Genomic DNA, 24,569 nt, shown 5'->3' on the forward strand with positions numbered 1-24,569 from the left:
GTATATGGCTAAATGTCACACACATTGCTTTTATGATGTTACCAGCATTACCGTGATGTTTTAGGATTTACACACCTTGAGTCATGTTATTTTATCCCTTGACAAGTAGAGATGACTAGATTTCTGTTCTGTACAATTATCCATGGAATTTGTTAAATTTATGCTTGTATCTTTTCACATAAGGAGAGTGCCTGTTAAAGCAGACACTGTTAGAGTACCCCTTTTCAAACAAAGAGAAATGTAGGCTTCTACAAGCCTAAGTAGAAGCAGAAGAATAAGAAAATGGTTCCCAAAAACTGAAAGCTGAATTTAGAACTCTTAAACCTTACATTGGCCGCAGCAGCTGATGTATTATGTACTCAGAATATTCTATTTAGGGTCAGGGTGTAAAATGTCAATGTTAAAAGGCTACCACTAGATGATCAGTATTGGATAAGAAAAAGTGTTGAAAAGTGTGCGCCGTAGAGATACAAAATGGTCTTTATTATTAAAAATATATGTACTTGAGGTCATTCTGAGTGAATAAAAGCCCACTGAATTGTACTTGGATGTTAAGATGACAGTATCCAGTCCCATATTTCTCATACATCTGAATATTTGCTGAGTAATATAACTCTGATATGGGGCGATCATTTATTAATCAAAGTTTAGACTTATACTAGGTTTGGGTCTTTTAAATCAATTATGGATCTTCATTGAATTTCTTTAGAAGTACCTATAATTAACTGTAAAAAGTAAGTGAGAACTATCACATGCCACATGTGTATTTGTGAAAGAAAATGCAATTACCAAGATTTTATAATTTCTATATATTAATGCATGAAATGATGATTTGATGTGCACTCTTCATTACATTTTATTTTCATAATTGATTATATTCATTTGTAATGGAATTAAATTCTTGTTCATTTACTTCTAAATGCTGTTCTCCTTTTCTATTCTCTGTCATTTGCAACAGACAACTAAATACACTTACTTATATGACTTTGAAAGTATCTCATTTCTGACTGCAGCTTTGTAACTACTACGAATGACTTTCACAACAGGCACACAGGCCAATTTAAAGTCCAGGCACCAAGCAATTTGAGATTCACCAGCTTTATGCAGTAATATAATTATTCCCTCCGAGGCTCTTAATTGTATTCATCACACCATGATTTCTGCACAAATTAAGCATGCATTTACTGCTATATATAACTTGCTTTGCAGTTAACATCCTGGAAATAAATTTCAAGGAGATAGAATTTTGAAGTTAGTCATCCCATGAAATCTGTATTTCTACTGTTCAGAAAAGTCACTTAGTAAGGTCATTGTACTTTTACATTACCAAATCACATATAAAGGAGCAGTAAGAGGAGTGTGATGAAAAAACAAACAAACAAACAAAAATCAGTAAATTTTAATATAATTTTTTTAGACTTTATTTTTTAAATCCCCTAGAAAATATTTGTTTGTTTGTTTGTTTGTTTAAAGCAAAATGGGAAATTAAATTTGGAAAAAACATAGCCTGCTGAAGATAAAATATCTGAAATCCAAAAACACATTTTTCATGCATGTATAGTAACATATATATATGCATATATATATAAGACATAAATAGAAAACAAAATCTGATATTAAACTAATATTAATAAACCACAGTGTCTAGACATTAATTTTGTATTTCACTAGAAATTATTTTCCTTCTGTAGAAATTTCTGCATACACACAATTGTGGAAAATATACATCACAAAAAGACAAAGAGAGGAGCAGAATATAGAGACTGTGATCCATCTTCACCTATCCATACTCATTCTTCTGGGATTATAAATTAGAGTTCTATTTTGACATGCCTGTAAATTGATGTATAAATTGTTCAGTATCCCACAGAGTTAAGATTTTAGTAAGCTTCAGAGGTGGTTTGGACAGTAGAAATATCCGGACTTAATGACAGAGTTAAGAGCTAGAAATTTGAAAAAACAAATTATAGCTCCATGATTTGAAATGGCCTTTACATATTGAAGGTCAGACCAGAAGATGTCTTAAAACTGTTGCACACTGGAAAGGGTCAGTGAATGGAGACTGGCCTAATCTAATTCATATGGCAACCCCTATGTCACTGCAATATTATTTTCTGGTCCTTCCATCTGTTTTTTTTCTTTCCTATTTCTCCTTTATGATTTGAAGTACTTACTGAGTCTATCAACCTGTTTCTGATTTTATTTCATTTGTATTTAAAGTTGATGTCTATAGTTTCATGTTTCTATTTGAAATGTTGGTGGTGCTAGTAAAAAAATAAAAATATCAATTGTAATCATAGTCATCAGAACTTTCAATAAACATTTGGTTTGGCCTTGGCATGTAATTAGACTAAATATAAAAGGTCATAAGAACAAATTTTTTGCTATATAGAATAAGTTTGAACCTCTGGATGTCAAGAAAAAACATCTATCAACTAATGAAATTAAACTGGATACTGGAAGCAGAATTGCACCTATGTACTGAGAGATCATGTATTTCACCTTGCAATGAACATTCTATAACGTAAAAATATGTCAGCATATACAAAGCAGAATCTTTGTAAAAAATTACTTGGGAAAATTCCCTTGGAGATTCATAGGACATTTGCCTGACTAGGGTTCTAAATTTGAAGTTTCAATAGTCTATTGGGAGCACCTCCCTCACAATTAATTTACCTAAGAATTATAACATGAGAACAGCATGGAAGTGACTTGGAATGTTATATCAGGGCCAAGGGAGCCTTTAATTTAATGATCTCTTTTAGTCGCTGTTCACGTGTGAATTTTCTACCCTTTAGTTTGGTATAAGCAGTCACTCAGAGCTCAAAGTGTGAGTGAACAGGCATTATTTCTACACCTACAGGACAGAAGTGGTCTTTCAAAATATATGTAAGATAACTGACATTCTGAGAAAAAAATTAAGTCAGAGTATAACAATCATCTATTACCCCCAAACATCTATTACCAATTTAAACTGTCAGTCCTTTCAGGTCCCCAAAAGAAATTTCATCCTAAACAAGCTTCTATTTTCTCCCGTGAAAAGGGTAAATAAAGAAATAAATAAATATCATAGAGCAAGAAGAGAGAGAACTACAAGAACATCAAGGAAAATGATGTTTCAGCATCCTCTTTTGTCTTGCTATAGGATCTGGAATTCTGGAGTATTTTGCTTAAAGCCATTTAACATTAAGATCTCCTGCAAATAAACTGAAAACCAGTTTCATTATATTCGCTTAAAAATGTTACCTACATTAATATTGAACTCTCCCTTTTTTTTCTCCTTTTTGTTTTCCTTAGGAAAAAAATATTTATAATTGATTTACAGCTGATAGCCATAGTAATTATGGTAATACACTGTGAAAAATCTGAACATGACCTCCAAGACTCTACACTGAAGAACAGTAGTCCCAGTTACTGCGTTTTTCTTTTATTTTTTTTCCGTTTTGTTTGTTTTTATTTAGAACAGTGGGGTGTTTTCCCTGACTCCAAACAATGTGCAAACTACCACTAGTCAAGGGTGCTGCAGGAAGCTGTCTTCTTATTCCAAAGCGACAAATGGTAGTTACACCTCAGAATTATTCTTACAATCATAACTTACAGTAGTAATGCATAGATGCATTGTATATTATAGTCAGAAATACTAAATTTTCCAATACAGCAATATGCCTTACTGATTCGTGCCAGAAGAGTTATTAAGTCTTCGTTTCAATCCTGTCTTTCCAGCTCCAGATTTCTATACTCATTGAAAGAGAGACCTGTCCTCAGGTTATTAACACAGTAAAACTAAAATTCTAACATGCATATTAACATAATCTTTGGTTTATGACATATGTAAATCTAGCTGGATTCTGAGCTGAAACTCTGTGGGCCCCTATTGGTTTTCTTTAGATACTGCCACAAGTCTGGATGTATCTCCCAGTTTAGATAAGGATCTTTATTAATTTAGAGTACTTTAAACCTTATTAGACATTCTTCACACCACATTATAGTGTACATTCATGTAGAAAAATGAAGACAATTGTAGCATGTTTAGTAAATCCCTTTTTTCTCAATCTGATAATGTCATTTCAGTCACTGTGCTCAAGTCTTAATATCTATTGCTGTCCAAAATACTGGATCCTTGAGCTATGAATGCTATTATTCAAATTGCTACTATGTGCTAAACTATATGACTGTCTTTGTTTCTTTTGTTAAGTAGGCAATGCCAGAACACCTTTATTTTGCTCCTTTGACCACTTAGCTATACAAAGGAAACAAAAATTCTCTTAATTTCACAAACACTAATTTCCGTTGCACTCCCAGACTGAAACGATGCTTTGTATTGGACAGAAACAAATGAAAAGATTAATTTTATGAATATATTCAAATCAATTTTGATGTCACCTGATGTTCCTAAACTACTATTCACTGAAGCTAGTATATTTCAATAGCCACTGAAATATAGGATTACTGACTTTTTCACATTCATTTGTAAGCGTAGCTGCACATTTGTTACCTAATCAGTGTAGATTGTAAACCCATGCACATCTAGCACATCTAAAGTCAGTTACTTTTTATAGAATGTGTACATAAGGCAAAAGTTCTGAGCAATCAGACAAAGCAGTGCAATTAATGTAATAAAACTCTTCAACAGGAAGTCTGTTGTGTCTGTTTCCCTCCTAATTAACTGTAAAATTATAAAGAAATTACAGGCACTACAAAGTCACACAAGAAATAAGTCAAATATATTTTCTTTGCTATTGAATGAAATTATCTATGCATACTGGAAAAATAATCTGAAAAGATAAGCAATTTTTGCAGTTGCTTCTGTATTTTTTTACCTTTTAATTATGGGAGACTAAAAATCTAACATTTTTTTCATACATGTATCTTGACATTAAAATAATATAGCCAATGAAGTGCACATAGTTCTAGATTTATCTCATGTGTATCACTGTCAGTTTGTAATTGACATAATGACAAAGTGGCCAGGGAAAATGTAGGTGGAAAAAAAGGGATCTGAAAAACATGATGTGCAAAAAAAAGCAGTTTGGAGATTCTGCATATACCCAGTGGCATGACTAACTGCATTACCATTGTATTGCTTAAAAAAAAAAAAAAATAAATAAAAATAAATAATAAAAATCTTGGTCTTCTGGGTGTGAGGTAAGTCTGATAAACAAAAACTTTCTAATTTTCTACTTCCAAAGAAAGGTCTGTCAAGGTTAACGCTGAAGGCATCCAAATAATGTTTATTGGCACTGAATTATAGTTGGAGAAGTACAACTGAAGAAAATGAAACAATAGGCTACTGAAGTATCAAGGGAACTGAGACTGTTAGCAGTGTTCACACATTACAGTACTATCATGCCATCCTGGACATGAATATTCATGCAGCTACAGTTACATATGCAAAAAAGCCTTTAAAGTTCCCTGAAATATTAACAAGCTCTAACTAATAATCCCAGTTAATATTTCCTGAAAAGAATAAGATATGGGACTACACAGAAAGAAACTTTCACCAGAAGTACTTGGTTTTCTTAACTTTTCTATTTGTACATGCTGTGTTTTGAAACTGGCATGAAAACATGAAAGGCATTGTGCCTTTGAATAGTTCTTCAAGTTCTGTGTTCACAGAGTTCAATTTCCTGCCTTCTTAAAATGATTGTCCCATTCATACTTTCTTCTGGAAATAATGACCACTCCTATTACATCCTGGTTAGTAACTGGGCAAAAGTTTGAGTACAGGAATTCCAGGAAGTATACTAGGAGTCAAAAATTATGAATGAGTTTGAACCTGGATTCCAGCTCTACTTGATAAATGAACAGCCAACAGATGCATCCACGGTGCTAATGAAAGAGGGAAGAACAAGCAGTAGCAGCCATCCTCAAGATGAAACTGGTACAGAAGCAGATAGCCATGTCAGGGATGTAAGCCAGACCATAACACCCAGTCCAGTGACAGACTGTGTCCTCTTTGATCTAACAGCTTAGATGCAGATAGTAAATACCCGATAGACTATTTCCTGTTTAAGGAAAACATTGTTGCTAACAGAAAAACAAACAAATAAACAAACAAAAGAAAAAAAAACACACACAAAAAAACCAGTCTTCAGAAATCAGACAGCTAGGAAACATTTCTACACTTAAGCACCTTGGCAATATGCTAGGTGACATCCACATAGTAATGTGTTATCTAGTTTGCATTTTAAGAGTTGTCCACAAATGTACGCAAAAGCTGTGAAGTTTGGAATTTGAAATTATAAAACATATTACAAACACAATCACTTTACATGTGACAGTCCCATTACAGATGATTTCCAAATGCCTTGAAAAAAACTCATGGTATTGAGTTATAAGTCCATATGTAAATACCTTAGCCACCATTAAAGTAGATCTCACAAAGATTTTCAGAACACTGAAGTGAGCAGGAAGCAGTGACTTAGAAGATAGAAAAGTCTCTGGTTTAATTGTGTTCTCTATTTAACACATGCCAAGAAAGAAGTGATCATCTGAACTGATATTCAAACAAAATATGTAGCACCCTCAAAAGCTGTGTGTGCTTGGGGAACTGACGATACAGCGAAGCTTGGGAATTCTTCATTACAAAGTAATGTTTGTAATTTTATTTGCGATAGAATCTTGACATAACTTAAAGGACTTTTGTACTGAAAATATGGTTTATTTTCAAACTATAATTCAAGCCCAACAATAAACAGATGCAAGACTCATTATAATTTTCTCCTACTTGCCTCATTAGGCTCAGTGCTTAAGAGATCAGTGACTCTGAGGAGAATCGACAAAGAATGTATTTTATTTTTGCTTGTGCCCCATCTAAGAGAGAAAAAAAATTTAGTTTATATTTATTTTTTGAAGCTTTTCTACTTTCATTTCTGTGTGTATTACCACATTCAGCTGCTTTCACACTCTTTCTGTTTCACTAGCAATCTGTTAGTGATCTCTTCCTTTCATCTTTCTACGTATATATCCTAATGAAATCATTATGTCTGAACGGTTGGTTTTCATCCTCCTCTTCTCCTACAGAATATGGTGGTAATGATCTCATTTTTTTTTTTGATACACTGACATTACAGCTGTCCTTTTCATCCCCAAAAAACTATTTTATGTTTATTTAAATAAATATATTTAATTATTCAAATCACACATCTGTATAATCTCACTTCATGTGAAAACATTTGATTATCAAATATGGGATACTGACATGATTGCTAACATTTGTTTTGTTGTGTGAATTACAAGTTGTTAATCAGTAATACCTTGAACTGAAGTATGATAAAAAAGAATGAAAAAAGAAATAAAAAGGGTTTATGAAGATTTGAAAAGTTTTTCTACTGAATGGAATATATGTGTCTCATTTTGTATCTTCACACATTTTAATCCATTGTCAGCTCCCACTGTCATACTTGTTATTTCTTAGAAAGGAATATTTTTCCACTACAAATTTCTTTTTATCTTTGTCTCAGAAACAAAATGAAATATGGAAATCTAAGAATCATAGAATCATAGAATTGCTCAGGTTGGAAAAGATCATCAAGTCCAACCACAACCTAACCATACTACCCTAACTCTAACAACCCTCTGCTAAACTGTGTCCCTGAGCACCACATCCAAATGGTTTTTAAACACATTCAGCGTTGGTGACTCAGCCACCTCCTTGGGGAGCCTATTCTAGTGCTTAACAACCCTTTCTGCAAATAATCTTTTCCCGATATTCAAAGTAAATCTCCCCTGGTGCAACTTGAGGACATTTTCCCTCATCCTGTCACCTGTCATAAGTGAGAAGAGACCAACCCCACTCTCTCTTACCAGAGTAAGGATTGCAAGAATTGGAAAATATTACTTAGTAGACTATTATATAAATAGTAGAGATTCATTATTCCTATCTATTTCTGAGGGATAGTTTTTGAAGTTTCAGGAGCTTGGAAATGTGCAAGCTTTAACAATATTTTTAGTTTTGTGTGGTATATAAATATTTCTTCTTAACCCAAAAGCGCTATGGTTGACAGTGTTCACATTGCTGGCTAGGCCCTATAGACCTTCCACAAATATTCATAATTTCCCTGGGATTTACTGTCTTCACTGTTCTTTCTGTACTTCCCCATACAAGAAAGGAAGTGACTACTATGTAGTGGATGAATTGTGTGGGTTGAGGAGAGCTAACCCTCAATTTGTTGTTACTTGTTAACTATTCCTAAGTGTCGAGAAATAGAACAACCAAGAGTTTTGATATAAAATACCTCTGAGACAGATAAAAATCTAGCCAAACCTTGACATTCATCAAACAGCAATAAAGAAAAGAAACAGAGCCAGTGCTCTTACTTGTTAATGTATTATTTTTTCATACTTTTCTTAGCTGTTAAATGGAAAAGAGCCTGCCTCTGTTAGGTGATTCTGTCGCTCATGGAAAGTTAATTTAACTTTCTATAGTACTTTCCCCCATCAAAAGAAAAAGCACGGAGTTGGTGCTCCCTTTCCTGAGCTCCAGGAGACAAGGAATGCCATAGAGATGAAAAATGAAAGGATGGGAGCTTCTCACATTATTCTAGTCATTGTCATAGACAATGGATATATAGTGGTGTCTGCTTAGTTGTCCCCTGCAAATCTCCATCCTCAGTGTCTCTCATGAGCAGTAATAATGATTCAAATACTTTAACATAAAAATCCCAGGGTGATGCTTAAGCAGCATCACCTTATAAATGTACACAAATATTCTCCCTAACATCCACTCTCATTAACCACAGAAATTGATGTCTCGAGGTTCAGAAGTATCCAGACCTCAAAGTTTTCTCTTACACTCATTTACAGATTTCTCTTACACTCGTTTACTACTCTTACATTTTTATCATCTTCAGATTGTGTTATATGTACACTATTTCTATTAGCTCCAGTATATTTGCACAATGGTACTAATCTGATTCTCTTGGAAATAGCTCATTAAGAAAAACACCACCAACAAAAAAAAACAATGACACTGGAGACAATTTTTTCTAAAACATTTTGAAACAGATTATGTTTTCAGACTTTCCTTAAGAATAAAATTTAATATTTTTGCTTGAAGAAACTAACTACCAAGAGGCCTATGGAAAAATAGTTACATTTAGTTGAACTTGCTAAGCCAATAAGGTCAGATACTCAATATGAGTTTTGTGTTTATATCTGTGAGTGTTCTTATTTTCCACACCAAGATCTGTTTTATGAATTAAAAGCCATAATGCTAAGTTACTGGTGAGGATAAAGAAGTACATGGGTAGGGGAAGGTTCTTAGGGCAGCTATCCTCTCTCTATTCAAACACAGCCTCCTCAAGATGTTGAGTACTACTGGACATAGGAAAGAAAATAAAATCAGTGTTCAGAGTTCAAGAATCTTGCTTTCTAGGATTGACACGGTGATATTTTTGAAAGATGAGGAAAAGATTCACATAAAAACTGTATGTCTATGCTTTTTGCTGAAAGTAAGAAAGATTTCATTAGTACCTGAGTCCACATTAGAACTCTACAGAAGGAATTATGCTTGCTCACTGACAAATACATTGTTGTCACTGAAATTACTGCCTGAATAGATTACTGCTCCATGTGAGTAAGTGGAACAGACCTAGGACTGTTTTACTTTCCACAACTGAAGGAACCTAGAAGCTTTGTAACTTTGAAGTATTGTCACCTTTTAACAAGAGAAATCTAGAGAAAGGTTTAGAAGAGTATGAGTTAATGAAGAAATACAGTGTACAATGAAAGTATGTTTCTGGATTTGGTCTTTAGAAGGTACTTCATGTGTATGAAAGAAAGGAAAAGAAAATAAAAAAAGCAAAAACGTACAAAGCATGATGATTTTTTCTCATTTATGCAGTATGATGGTATATATATCCAGTAAATAAATTGAACTCTATTTTCCTCTGACGACAGAGATTTATGTCTAATGTACATACGAATTATCCATTGGTATTATAAATATTGTTCATACATATTGGCTAAGATACATATAGAGATGACTGTTGTAGCTGAACAGATATTTTTATTTTATTTCTGATTTAGCTATTGTTCTGTGCCTTCACTTAAGCAAGAAGTGTTATATCATCTGAATGGGAATGACATGATAACAGCAGTGTTGATCAGAAAAAAATAGTCTTCTGCATTTTCACTAAAGGATGTGAACAAATCACTGATACAGTTTGTACAGTCTCTGTTTCAGATATGTTCCCTCTAAATAACATTTCCTCTCAATACTTCTTGTTTTTATGCTAAGGAATTCGATTTTTACTTTATCATTTTAATAATACATATAGAACTTATGGAGTTGAATCCTTTCCCACAGCAAAAGTAAAAATATATATATATTTTCAATTATTTATTTTCAATTCATTTCTGCATTTTCTGTATATTAAGAATATACCAAATCTGGGGAATTTCTTATGCTTTGTCACAATGAATTTGTGACTTTGAATTTGAACTGCTTTTATTTCCACATTTGTACATTTTCCACATACTCCATTTTTAAAGCTTCTAAACACTAACATTTAGAAAAAGAGATGAGCTGAGCCCTCTTGATAAATACTGTCTATCCGGAACTCATTCACAGGAATAATGAAATTAGGAATCAAGAAACACAGACTACAGTTGTACAAATATTTTAGTACCTGAAAGCTGCTAAAGTTTTTAGAATTTCTATCTGAGGTCTGATCAGTGTGCTTTGACTCTCAAAACAAATACTACTTTTCCCCCTCCTTTATATGAAACTCTCTTCTCTCGTAATCATCACTTTGTTTTCTCCCAGTTCAGACATACTGTTTGCATTAAGTTAAATTTTATTTTCTAGGTAAGTCATTTAATCGGACAGATGTTTGAACTTCTGTTACTAACAAGGCTCATAATTCTTTAAACTAGCATGTTTTAAATTACTTGCTCAATGGATTGCTTGATATTTTTGCTAGGGTATAGAACTCACAAATTCAGTGATTCACCTTGAATTTGGATCATGCAGCCTTCAGGTCTTATCTGTTTTACACCATTATCTCATTGTTGTAACATAATTGCCTTTAGTAGAGGTACTCCCAAGGATATATTTGAACTGTTTGGGGAAAAAAAACAAACCAACAAAACACTTATCCACCAATGAAAACTGTACTAGGCAATTCCTGGTGAATTTTAGCAAGAATTAGCTTCCAATGACCTGAATATAAATCTCTCTCAAACTCTTAATATGGAATAATTTCAAGCTATCAGTCTTCCTACAAATTACTTGTGACATAATCTTTTCTTCTCTTTTCCTTCCCTCCTTTCCACATTCCCACTCCTTAAATTGTACTAATTCTTTTTTTCTTTTTTTTTCTTTTTTTTTTTCTGAATTAAAGTCTCTCACTGAATCGAGAAATAGGTTTATTTTATTTGTTTAACTGTTTTTGCATTTCATCTTCTAATGCATATGTTAGACAACAAAGAGTAAACTCATTTTCATTCCTTTATCACCCTTTCGAATTTAAAAAATAAAACATAACTATTTTGCTAATCCATAGAAATCATTTTGACCATGCAAAAGTTGTGTCCAATCATTTGTCTAAGTTGGATCTTGTATAACAGTCTAGAGTACACTTACCAAAAAAATCTATTTAATGAAATACACAGTATTGTTATCAATTTGATGAATTTCTTCCTATTTTCTCCAAAATTTTTGATATAGCCTTTGCTATGAATAATTCAACGTTTTGTTCAAGTACAGATTGTTTACAGATTGTTTGCTCACTCTGAAAACTTACTGTATCACGTGTTTACCAGCTGAAAGATATTTGCACAAGGTGGATATCTGAGTAATATTACTGATTAAAAAAAAGAAAGAAAAAAGAAGAAAAAAAAAAATCAGACATCTTACATTCCTTTTTTTTTTGCCTTCTGGATCAGCAAACAATATCCTACATGTCTCATTTCATACACAATAACACACACAACAGACAAAACTTTTTTTTTTTTTTTTTTTTTTNGGATTATGCAGCCTTCAGGTCTTATCTGTTTTACACCATTATCTCATTGTTGTAACATAATTGCCTTTAGTAGAGGTACTCCCAAGGATATATTTCATACACAACAACATACACAACAGACTAAACTTTTTTTTTTTTTGTACCCATAAATGTTCATTTTATGTAAAAGAAAACATTTGTCCCTAACTACATGGTACAGTTTTTAAGTTGACTTAAAAGATATTAATTTTTTCGCCTTTCTTGTTAGGGCATCCTTGATGACCTTCTTCACATTTTGTAACCCTTTCCTAGAGCATAACGTCTAAACTAAATCCACTTCAAAGGTATAACAATAGTTGTATGTTACTATGCACTAAATTAAAGTCGGTGTGTGTGTGTGAAATTTGTTGTTTAGTAAATCAGTTATTTCTGTTAGCTGCAAAACTTATCTTTTAAGTCTTGTTCCACACAGGTATTTGACCAACTACTGCAGTTATAGAAAGCTAACCAGATCTTTGTTTTCTATAGAGAGTTCCATAATGCTATTCATACAAAAGTAGTCTAGGCCAGAAAAATACCATTTCCAGTTAATACCATTCTAATTTGCAGAATTTTAGCAGGAATCTTAAAGGGCAATTCAAAGTGTAGTTCACTAGATCTTATGTTGCATTCAAATTCTTGGGTCTCCCATGATTTTGGCTGATTTTTGCTTCAGAAACTCTATCCCTAACATACTCTAAGCAAAAAGCTTAGGGAAACCTATAGTGCCCTTATGTGATTTCTGAAATTAATCACAAATCTTCAAAGATTTATTAGTCAGTCATTTCCATGGAACATATGGTTTCTAGATGGGGTAAATGTCTCTGAGTCCTCTCTTCCCTCTTAGTTTCTCTATAAATCTAGGAAAAGCTTGATTCTAGTTCAGGAGCCACAACTTCCCTCCACTTCTGTGCTCTTATCAAACAGTTCTCTTGGCTGTGAATTAATAGTACCCCTACACTAAAGAAGGAAGAAGAGCATTGCATTAATTAATTTTACTTGAATTAGGAAAAAATCTAATTAAATGAGCTATTGATTATTCGATTACTTTGCACTGTTAAAAATATTAAATTCTTTTTAAGGTCTTTAACTTTTGCTGTCTCCTGATGTTCAGTTTAAGAGATAGCATAAAAGACAATAAAATAACACTGATAAAAGTAAAATGAAGTTTGTGATAAATAAATAAATAAAGGTGTAATGAAATAAAATCAGCTTTTAATATAATATATGAATAGAAAAATTCCCAAGGGAGTAACAAAAGCCTTCATAGAAACTTACATCATTTCTGTATAGAAGACTTTCTGATAAATAGTTTGGGAAGAGGTTCATAGAACAACTTGCCTTTTAACTAATACTATTTAATGTAATTGGTACAAAGAATCTTTCATCTAATAATTACTTTAAAGTAGGATAAATTAGTTTGATTTAAATTCACTGATTTAAATGAAAGTTTTATTCATTACTTGAATCAGCATGCCAAAACTCTTGATTTAAAAACAACTGCTTTTTTCTTTCTGCTATTTAGCAATTTTTCTCAAGAAAGACGGAGTCATTGTTTTCTATAACTGCTATTTCTTTAATTGTTTATTAGGATAAACAATATCTATTTGCATTTAAATATAACTAAGATGTTTATCAAAGAGAAATGTAGTTACTCTACTAAGAGATCATTACAAGCCCTTCTGTCCCTGAATAACATACAACTAATGTACTTTGCTTTCTAATATATAGTTCATTCTAATACAGTGGAAAACCTTTTTTGCTCAGTCCATACTTAGGTTTAGGTTTAAATAAAATATAACTATAACTACTTTTAAAAATACAAAATATTCAGCTTGTACACACCGAAAATTCTATTTCTTAAAAGTTGGTTTAAGATGTAATGCAACTAGATTACATTTCTGATGCCTAAATCATGTGTAAATGATTACTGTCCATTATAAAAGTATTTGAAAATTATATATTTATATATTTTTAATGTTTTTATAGGCAGACTTGTTTATCATTACATATACAAGTGTAAATACCTTCTTAGTCAAATAGACCTACAGAATCCACAGAAATTAATCTGAAGGAAAAAAGAGAAAGAATTAATTAATAAAATCTGAAGAAATATCAAACAAAAATCCAGGTCAGCAAGTTCAAAATCAGTGGTGATTTTTCCCAAGCTTATCTGTCTTATGAAATATCTCTTTCAAAGTAGTGAGAATTACTCATGTATGAATGTGTTAATTCATACGTACACAAATATATGTAAACTGTAGAAATGAAGTTTGGGGAAGAAAAAAATATTACTTGAATTATTTTGTCTTTTTTTTTTTTTTTTTTTTTCCTAAATATGGATTTTTTTCATAACATCAGTTACTCCAGATGAATCAAATTTTAGCTCATGACTAACATGCAACAAGCATATTCTCTTGAGGCTTTTGAAGTTTGAAGCACAGAATATCCTCCACATAGGACTACCCAAAAATCAAAACAGTTATTTTCAATCAGGTAAAAACCGACTTCAAGTTCTGCACAGTCCAGTCCCCCCATTAGATGGAGTGTCATGTCCCCACCTTGCCTGCCCTGTGTTTCTCCTCTGAGGAGCCTATAGCTGTCCACTGTAATACAAACACATCAGTCACAACACTTTTTCCACCGAGTTTCACTTATGCCAGTGACGTTACAGCTCTGGGACTAAGCCAAGGTTTCTGGTTCATCCTGCTTATACCTTATGCTGTGTGCACCAGCATAGAAACACATTAAATTTGCTTCATTGTATCCAGCACCTCATGGAGCATACTGCAGGATGTCACTAACACACAGCCCCTCAAATTTTGGCATGCCACTACATACTTTATCACCAGCAAGCCTAGTTTTATCGCTTTCCCCCTTCAAATTTAGTTTAAAGCTCTATCAATCAGCCTTACTATTTCCTACAACCCTCTCATAAAGGTGCATCCCATCAAACACTATCAGGTCAAGTGTTGTGTCAACCATCACGTGACTGAGAAACCCAAAATTCTGCCAGTGAAACCAGGTAATCCTGATAACAGGATTATCAAAATTCTATGTAATTTGAAAACAGTGAATAGATGATTGATAATGTCCTGTCTCCCACACAATTTATCATCTTCAATTTCTTTCAATTAACAACCTTTCTGCTTATTCATATTCTAAGAAATCATAGTAAATAAAATATGAAATACAACACAATAAAATCTGCCTGAGCTTACTTTATTAATTTCTAATGGTCATGGTGTAATCTTAATTGAAATCTAATATTTATTCTCCAGGGTGTGTGTACCATGACATATGAAGAGTATACAAGCATAAGACATTTTATCACTGTTTTGAAAGGCCTTTCCTTGGTCTAAGATGTAAGTCAGTCTTTTTCAAAAACTACTAATGAGTTTCACTAAATGTACTGAATTTCACTGGTTCTAACACATTTTTTTTTAATTTTTAATTTTTAATTTTAATTCTAATTTTTGAGAAATGCAGATAAACTTGTGTAATACTGTATCTTCCTATAAGACCTCAATATTGTGTTAAGGCAGTTTTCCATATCCATTAAGGTGCTGCAGTAACTTTCAGTTTGCAAGCCCATATGGTACAAATCACACTGTTCTCTGACATTAGAGGACTGTCTGATAGCAGGCTGAATGAGATATGAAATGTCAAATCCCTTTATCCAGATCAAGCTAGTCTGAAGTGTAAAAAGCTTGGGATGATCATTTTTGTATTGCTTGTAAACCTTGATAGTTGATGTCAGTAATACAGCAAATGCATCTGGAATTTCCAGGGTAATCAACACAATGTTTCTATTACTTAACTTTCTCTGTTTGTAGAACTTATTTCTTCAGCTTCATTAGGAAGCCCCATTTTACCAGGAACTGTAAGAATAAAACTGAATGGTGACCATGATTCTATTGCACAAAAGTGAACTTAGTAAAACCCAGGGAATCTTTAAATTAAAACTTTAAACAGAAGCTCGATATTCCCATCCTGTGGAGACATCCTTAAACCTCATCCTCAAACCAGATGAGGGTCCTGTTTGAGAAGCCAACCTGGAAAATGTTTCACGTAGTTACAGAAGAGAATTCTAGTATAATGAAATTTCATGAAAATATCTATGACAATATTATATCTTGCAAAGACATTTTGAAAACATCTAGGTGTGTTCAAAAATAAAACAAACTAATTTACTAAATATGGTATCATAATGCAAGATAACACACTATAATACAATATAATTAGAATTGAAGCTAATAAATCAAATATAATGAGAGAGTACCTGAAAGCTGTAGGCCTTACAGTAATACTGAAGTGATATGCGCAGTCGGGACGGGCAGCAGTGAAGGAGAAGAGTGACAAAGAGAAAAGCCCAATCAGATGACCTTGCCAGGAGTTATATCTCCTCTCTGACTGCAAAGTCCCCTAGGGAATGTAGTTCTTCTTCTCCTCCGGATGGGTACCTGGAACTGGAGCATTAACACTTTAACTCCCAGTGCCCTACATCATGCTATCATGTAGAATACCAGTAACCAAAAATCATAAAACCATTACAAGGGGATTGAGTGCACCCTCAGTAAGTTTGCAGGTGACACCAAGTTAGAGCGGAGTGTTGATCTGCCTGAGGGGAGAAGGGCACTACAGAGGGATCTGGACAGACTGGATTGATGGGCCAAGGCAAACGGTATAAAATTCAATAGGGCCCAGTGTTGGGTCCTGCATTTCAATCACAACAACCCCAGGCAACCCTACAGGCTTGAGGAGAAGTGGCTGGAAAGCTCCCTGGTGGAAAGGGACCTTGGTTTACTTATGGACAGTTGGTAGAATATGAGCCTGCAGTGTGCCCAGCTGGCCAAGAAGGCCAATGGCATCCTGGCTTGTATCAGGAATGATGTGGTGAGCAGGACTAGGGAAGTCATCCTGCCCTGTAATCAGCATTCGTGAGCCGTTATCTCGAGTACTGTGTTCAGTTCTGGTCACCTCAGTACAGAAAGGGCATTGAGGTACTGGAGCAGTTCCAGAAAAGGGCAACGAGGCTGGTGAAGGGCTTGGAAAATATGCCCTACAAGGAGAGAGTAAAGGACCTGGGTCTGGGGAAAAGGAGGCTGAGGGGAAACCTTATTGCTTTCTTCCAGTATCTGAAAGATGTTCAAAGTGAGAGCAGTGTTGATCTCTTCTCACTGGTGGCAGGTGACAGAATGAGGGGAAATGGCCTTAGGTTATGCCAGAGTAAGTTTAGGTTAGATATCAGTAAACACTTCTTCACAGAAGGGGTTGTTAAGCACTGGAATAGGCTCCCCAGGGAGGTGGTTGAGTTTCCTGGATTTGCTTAAAAGTCGTTTGTGTGTGGTGTACAGGGACGTGATTTAGTGAAGGGTTGTTTGTTAGGGCAGTTTGGATAGGTCATGGTTGGACTTGATGATCTTTAAGGTCTTTCCCAACCTCAGTGATTCTATGATTTTATGATTCTACTTTCATTCAAATAGATGATTTATTTAAGGAATAATTATGGCATATATTTTACACATTTGTGACACCCCCCAACTCCCACCCCCCACCCCCCCAAAAAAAAATAATAAATTAAAAGGTAGCTATTATGAAGAATAAAGGATATTAACAAGACTGAAACATCAAAATAAAGACAGCTGAGTGGTGATGAATACTATACAGTTATGAGGCATATTTTACTTAAGAGGTTCTTTTTTCTTCCTCTCTTTCTCTCTATTCTTTTTCTATTTATTCCCCTTCCTTCCTTCCTTCCTTCCTTCCTTCCTTCCTTCCTTCCTTCCTTCCTTCCTTCCTTCCTTCCTTCCTTCCTTCCTCCTTCCTTCCTTCTTCCTTCTTCCTTCCTTCCTTCCTTCTTCTTCTTCCTTCCTTCCTTCCTTCCTTCCTTCCTTCCTTCCTTCCTTCCTTCCTTCCTTCCTTCCGTCCTTCCTTCCGTCCTTCCTTCCCTCTTTTCCTCCAAATCTGTTGAATGATAGTTATTCAGTTACAAAGTGAAAACAAAAGATTAGTGTCACAAAGATAAAAGTATATGTATAAGATTGTTTTATATTTGAGCATTTTGAGTTGCATAGTCCTTTTCCCCTCTTACCTATATTGTGAACCACATTACTCCAAAGTAATGTGCTGCTTTTGCAAAAGACATGCTAAATATAAAATGACGAACATCCAGCTTACATCTTTTTCATTTCTGACAAATTTCCCTCGAAATTTAAGAATTTAAGTCTAATTTAATTATAATTTAAGTCTTAAAATGTAGGATTAAAAATAATAATAATAATTTATCTTAATTTTTCTCACATTTATCTCAAATAAGAGGTGCTTTTGATGATGTAGGCCCCATGCCACAGATAGCAGGTATTCCATGAATTCTGAAAAGAAATCAAAAGGCTGAATGCTTGCACTGATGATCTTGTGTATGTGTGAGAGAAAACCAGATGAAATTAAAAATGTTGAATAATAATAAATGTCATATAAGCAAGGCAACTCTAGACATTTTTCACTGAAATAAGAGTTATTCTGCAAGTGAATATTGTGGAATGGCAGACTGAATTCTGTATCCTTCATTCAGACTTATCTATTTAGTCTAGACTTTTTTAGGAGTTTGTTTTAAATTTTTAAGATAATATTAACAGGAGCCTTGAGAACAAGTGCTTTTTAGTAAAGAATGGGTGCCTAAACAGGGTGAATTTATAATCAATCAAAAGAGTCTAAAAATAACTGAGTTCTTCATTTGAGGCTGGCCAATATGCTGTCTTGGAATAGCAGTTATTGATGAGGAATAATATCCCAGGAAATCTCAGATGATCGTATTCATTTTCAGGGGCATGCTGGTTGCAATGGTGTGGTGGGAAATAGTTAATACTAAGTATATCCAACCTATGGCCTGCAGGCCACGTGCAACCCAGCACAGCTCAACTGAAGCCCTCCCTCTGACCCAAGATATCACGGCAGGGGATTTCCCTTTCCAGTCCAGCTCTGGGTATGCATTAGTTTCACAAAAACAAGGTCAAACATTCCACTAGTTTTATGTTTTTGTTGCTTTCTTTTTTTAATGTTTTAATAAAAATTATAAAAAATAAGTTTTATTTCTTATATATATGTCATGGTTTTGTAATTTTTGCTATTGGTATTCCACATCATAACATCATGTGGAGCAAAGAAGAACTACACATCCCAGAGGACCTCGCAGTTAGAGAGGGAAACACCAGGCGCGGTGGCGCATGCCTGTAGTCCCAGCTACTCGGGAGGCTGAGCCCGCCGGATCGCTTGAGCCCAGGAGTTCTGGGCTGCAGTGCGCAGGCATCCATGCTAAGGCCGGCATCAATATGGTGAGCCCCGGGGAGCCGAGGCGCACCAGGTTGCCTAAGGAGGGGTGAACCGGCCCAGGTCGGAAACGGAGCAGGTCAAAACTCCCGTGCCGGTCAGTAGCGGGATCGCGCCTGTGAATAGTCACTGCAGCGTAGCCTGGGCAACACAGAGAATTTCCGAGCTGAGGTTCTAGCCAAAAAGGGAAATCCCCAAGTCAATTTTGATCAGTCACAGGAGGCACCAGTAACAATATCAGTTGCCCTTGTGGAAGGCAAGAAATGGAAATGGGTGTCCTCACGTCTAGAACGGAAAAAAGAAGTGGAGGAGGAGGCAACAGAAGATCCAGGTGACAGGTCTGGATAAGTACCGAGAAAGGAAAAAGGAAAAGTGTCATGAAGAAGAGAGTGATGAGGAGGAAATCTCTGTTACTGTTTGTCGATCCCTGAAGATGACTGAAATCGAAGGCGTAAGAAAGGAGTTCACACGGCACCAGAATGAATCTCTTGTTACCTGGTTGCTTCGCTGTTGGGACAGCTGGGACGGTAGCTTGTTTCTAGATGGTAACAAAGCTCGTCAACTAGGAGGCATTTCCAGAGACCCAACTATTGACAGAGGGATGAACAGATGTATGGATGGTGCTGCCACCATCTGGGAGCGAATGTTAGTGGCTGTGAGGGCAAAGCTTCCCTTCAAAGACAATCTGAAGCCTCTGATGAAAAAGTGGGATACAATTGAAAAAGGCATCCAGTATTTGAGGGAAATAGCTGTGGTGGAAATGTTGTATAACCCTGATTTTGATCCTAGCTATCCTCGCCAAGAACATGATCCTGAGAGAGTGAAGGCAAAACCTGATATATGGCAGAAACTCACCAAAACAGCACCAGAAAGGTACGCCATTACTTTAGCAGCAACATTTCAAAGGAACGTGGAACAAGATGGAAGACCCCTAGTTTTCTAATTGGTTCTTACACTGCAAAACTTTGAACAGCAGTTACCTCCAACTCACGTCTCCATTTCAGCCATCTCAGAAGTAACAAACAGACTGAATGAAGTGGAAGAGCAAGTGTCTCTATTGATTAATCGTGATGAACCCGTAGTAGTATCAGAAACGCTTGATGAAGATCAGGATCATCAAGGGAGTCTAATGAAGGAGCTGATCAAACTAATGAAAATCCAGATCCAGTTAATTAAAGGTGATGAACCCTCCTCCTCACCTGTATCATTAAAATTCTCAGCTATTAGACACAAGCGCTTTCCAGATTGAGCAAGGAACAACAGTAAATTGCACTGTGTGTTTCCTTGTGGTGTTACCTACGTGACCACAGAGAAGACACGAGGAAGTGGCATGACCAGCCTACTCCTGTACTATGAGCACGGGTGAGGGAACTACAAAACAGTCCAACCACCAGTACGGCTGCTCCAGTTATCACAGGTAACCAATAGAGGGGCCCTGCCCTCATTCAAGGGAGTGGAAGGGATAATAGAGTTTATTGGACTGTGTGGATTTGATGGCCTAGCACATCAGAACCACAGAAATATAAGGCACTGGTGGATACTGGTGCACAGTGCACCCTAATGCCCTCCAGTCATGAAGGGACAGAATCAATCCATATTTCTGGATATCTCTCAAGAATTGACTGTGTTGGAGGCTGAAATAAGCCTCACTGGTAAAGACTGGAAAAAACATCCTATGTGAGTGGTCCAGGGGCTCTATTCATACTTGGTATTGATTATCTCAGAAGGGGGCATTTCAAGAATCCTAAGGCATATCGATGATCCTTTGGAATAGCTGCTGTAGATACAGACAACATTAAGCAGTGGTCTGTTTTGCCTGGACTGTCAGAAGATCCATCTGTTGTGGGGTTGCTACGAGTAAAAGAGCAGCAGGTACCAATTGCTACAAAAATGGTGCACAGATGGCAGTACTGCACAACAGGGATTCCTTGCTCCCCATTCATAAGTTGATTTGTCAACTAGAGAGTCAGGGAGTGATAAGCAAAACTCACTCACCTTTTAACAGCTCCATATGGCCAGTGCGTAAAGCCAGTGGAGAATGGAGGCTGACAGTAGACTACCGTGGCCTGAATGAGGTCACACCCCCACTGAGTGCTGCTGTGCCAGGCATGTCAGAACTCCAGTAGAAGCTGGAGTCAAAAGCATCCAAACGATTTGTCACCATTAACATTGCTAATGCCGCCTTCTCCATTCCTTTGGCCACAGAATGTAGGCCACAGTTTGCCTTCACCTGGAGGGGCATTCAGTATACCTGGAATACCTGGAATCGTTTGCCCCAGGGGTGGAAACACAGCCCAACCATTTGCCACAGGTTGATCCAAACTGTATTGGAACAGGGTGGTGCTCCTGAGCACCTGCAGTACATTGATGATATCATTGTGTGGGGCAATACAGCAGAAGTTTTCACAAAAGGAGAGCAAATAATCCAAATTCTTCTACAAGCTGGTTTTGCTATAAAGCAAAGCAAAGTAAAAGGACCTGCCCAGGAGATTCAGTTCCTAGGTATAAAGTGGCAAGATGGACGTTGTCACATCCCAACAGATGTGATCGACAAAATCACTGCCATGTCTCCACCCACTAGCAAGAAAGAGACACAGTCTTTTCTGGGTGTAGTGGGCTTTTGGAGGATGCACGTTCCAAACTACAGCCGTGACAATTGTAAGTCCCCTTTATCAGGTGACACGGAAGAATGATTTTGCAAGGTCCCACTTGGAGTTTGTGGCAAAGAGCCTCAGGAGAGACCTGAGGCTGACCCCTGGGATTTTGGAGCTGAGCGTACAAGGGGTCTGAAGAGTGCTACACTCCAACTGAGAAGGAGATCTTAGCCGCGTATGAGGGGGCTCGGGCTGCTTCCGAAGTAGCTGGTACTGAAATGCAGCTCTTTCTGGCACCTCGACTGTCAATGATGAACCGGATGTTGAAAGGGGAGGTTCTCTCCACCCATCATGCTACCGATGCCACCTGGAGCAAGTGGATTGCACTGATTAGACAACAAGCTTTACAGACTTCTGCATGATGCCACATGTTATGGAATACTTTCAGGCCGTCTATCCCGGTTCAACCCCTAGTATGCTATTGTCACGGTTTTATGATTTTTGTTATTGGTACTTCACATCACAACACTATGTCTTGCACTGGGAGTTAAAGAGTTAATGCTCCAGTTCCATCGATCATGGACAGTTCTGGTTACCTGACTCTTAGACGAGAAGAACTGCATACCCCAGGGGACTTTGTGTTTCTGTTTTCCGTTCAGAGGGAAAGATAAAACTGTTCGCAGATCACGCAGCTCTCCCCTTTCAACTCATCCTGGCCAGACATGTTGCCTTCAGCATTAGAGTAAGGCCTTTCAGTTTTTTGGACACTCTCATTTTATTTGATTTATTATCTTCAATTCTAATTACTCAGTATTTTATTGTATTATACTGTATTATCTTGCATCTTTCCTAGTAAAATATCTTTTCAGATTTTTGACAGTTTTGTTTTCAGGCCAATGTCCCTACCCTTTCCCTTTTCCCCCTTTACCAGAGTGTGGGTCGGTGTGTCCCTGTCTCACTTCTACTATCAGAGTGAGAGGAGGTTCTTTGATATATGTATATCTGATTTGAGATTAAGAAACTATGGTTCAAATGTTGATTTGACCAGTTTATTACAAATCCTAATCAGTCAGGAAGAGGTGGGAAGGATTTGCATTGGTTTGATGGTTTCTATACTATCTTCTCTACTATGCTATGCGTAGCCATTTTTGTGCAGTACCAAAATTAACATATAGATTTAATATCTAGACTGAAACCTGGCATGTTAAAATCAATGTATGCTTTCTCTAGATTTCAGCTGATATGGGATTTTGCTTTGATATCTAAAACTTGACTTGTATATTTCATAAGCAGTTTTTGCTTTTCCTTTGCTAGACCTATGATAAAATGATTGATTACTTTTTATTGGAATATATTTCATAGATTCTGCTACTCAATTCTTTTATTTTTTCTTAATATTCTTTAAAAAAAATGTTTTGAAAAACTTATTTTTGAACTGCAGCATTCATTCTAGGTTTTTACATGGCAGAAATTTGAGTCCTGTATGACTGATGAAGAAATTTAAGGAAGAGAGTTACAGAAATTATACATAATTACCCTCCAACCCATTTATTTTCTTCCTTCTAACATATGTGCAACCATAAAATCTCTCTAAGAATATCCCAAAGTAATGTATAAGTTCTACTTGTCACTGATTAGTTCCATACTTTTCAGCATTTCAGTCCAATCTAAGATAAAGATTTTCCAAAATTGCATTTCTATTCCGTGTCAAATGTGAGAGCAATTAGCAAGTCTTGCATATGTTCATCTATGCAAGTATCATCAGACGATACTATTTAAAAATCAAAGGCTATGATAAGAACATTAGCTCAATGGATATCTGCTATTATTTGCTACAGATCTTCTATATGTTATGAGTCTATCTATCTCCTCTCTTAGTGCTGGATATCAGTGAATTGAACTAGAATATTTGGCTTGCCACCACCTTTCAAGCATTAGCAAGTAGTTACTTCACAAAACCGCTCTTATTTATCCATCTTTTCATATGGGAAAACACTTTTCTCAGAATCGATGACTACTTATTTTTCAGCTAAAGTAAATACAGGTCTATATCCCTTTTCATTTGTGCAAGATGCTGACACATTCTGTCACAACATAGCATGAGTAAAAGGGAAAGTGACAGCTTCCTGGCAAAATCTTAAAGAGATAAACATCTATTTTTCGTTTAAACAGCTACTAAAAAAATCAACTAGAAGCTTTCCAAGCTGAAAGGCTGTGGAATATATGAGTGTAGCAAATTGGCAAATGAATGCAAAAATAAGCTCCTGATGCTTATTTCTACCTCTACTATTTTATTTGTATTTGTCCATTACTTAGTATGAAAAGTCTAGATAATGTACAAGCATTATTTCTGTAGGTATGTGAAGCAATATAGCTATTACTGCTTTTTACTGTTTATCAGAAGACAAAGGTTGTCCTGTTTCAGTTTTTGTTTTTATCCTACACAGATTATAAAACTCTTAGGCTTCTAAGACTAAAAGGTGAATATTTACAAGAATTATTGTCTAGGACCCATATTCCATACGTGTTTCATATGCAGTATCTCCATATTGCAAATGAAGAAACTGAGATAAGGACAGGTGAGGACTAATGTTTGTTGTTCTTTTTTTCTTTCCCCCCCCCATCCCCCTCCCCCCCTTAGGTACATGGGGGGTCGTAT

The sequence above is a fragment of the Coturnix japonica genome, chromosome 1 (assembly GCF_001577835.2).
Source record: "Coturnix japonica isolate 7356 chromosome 1, Coturnix japonica 2.1, whole genome shotgun sequence".
Classification (NCBI taxonomy): Eukaryota; Metazoa; Chordata; class Aves; order Galliformes; family Phasianidae; genus Coturnix; species Coturnix japonica.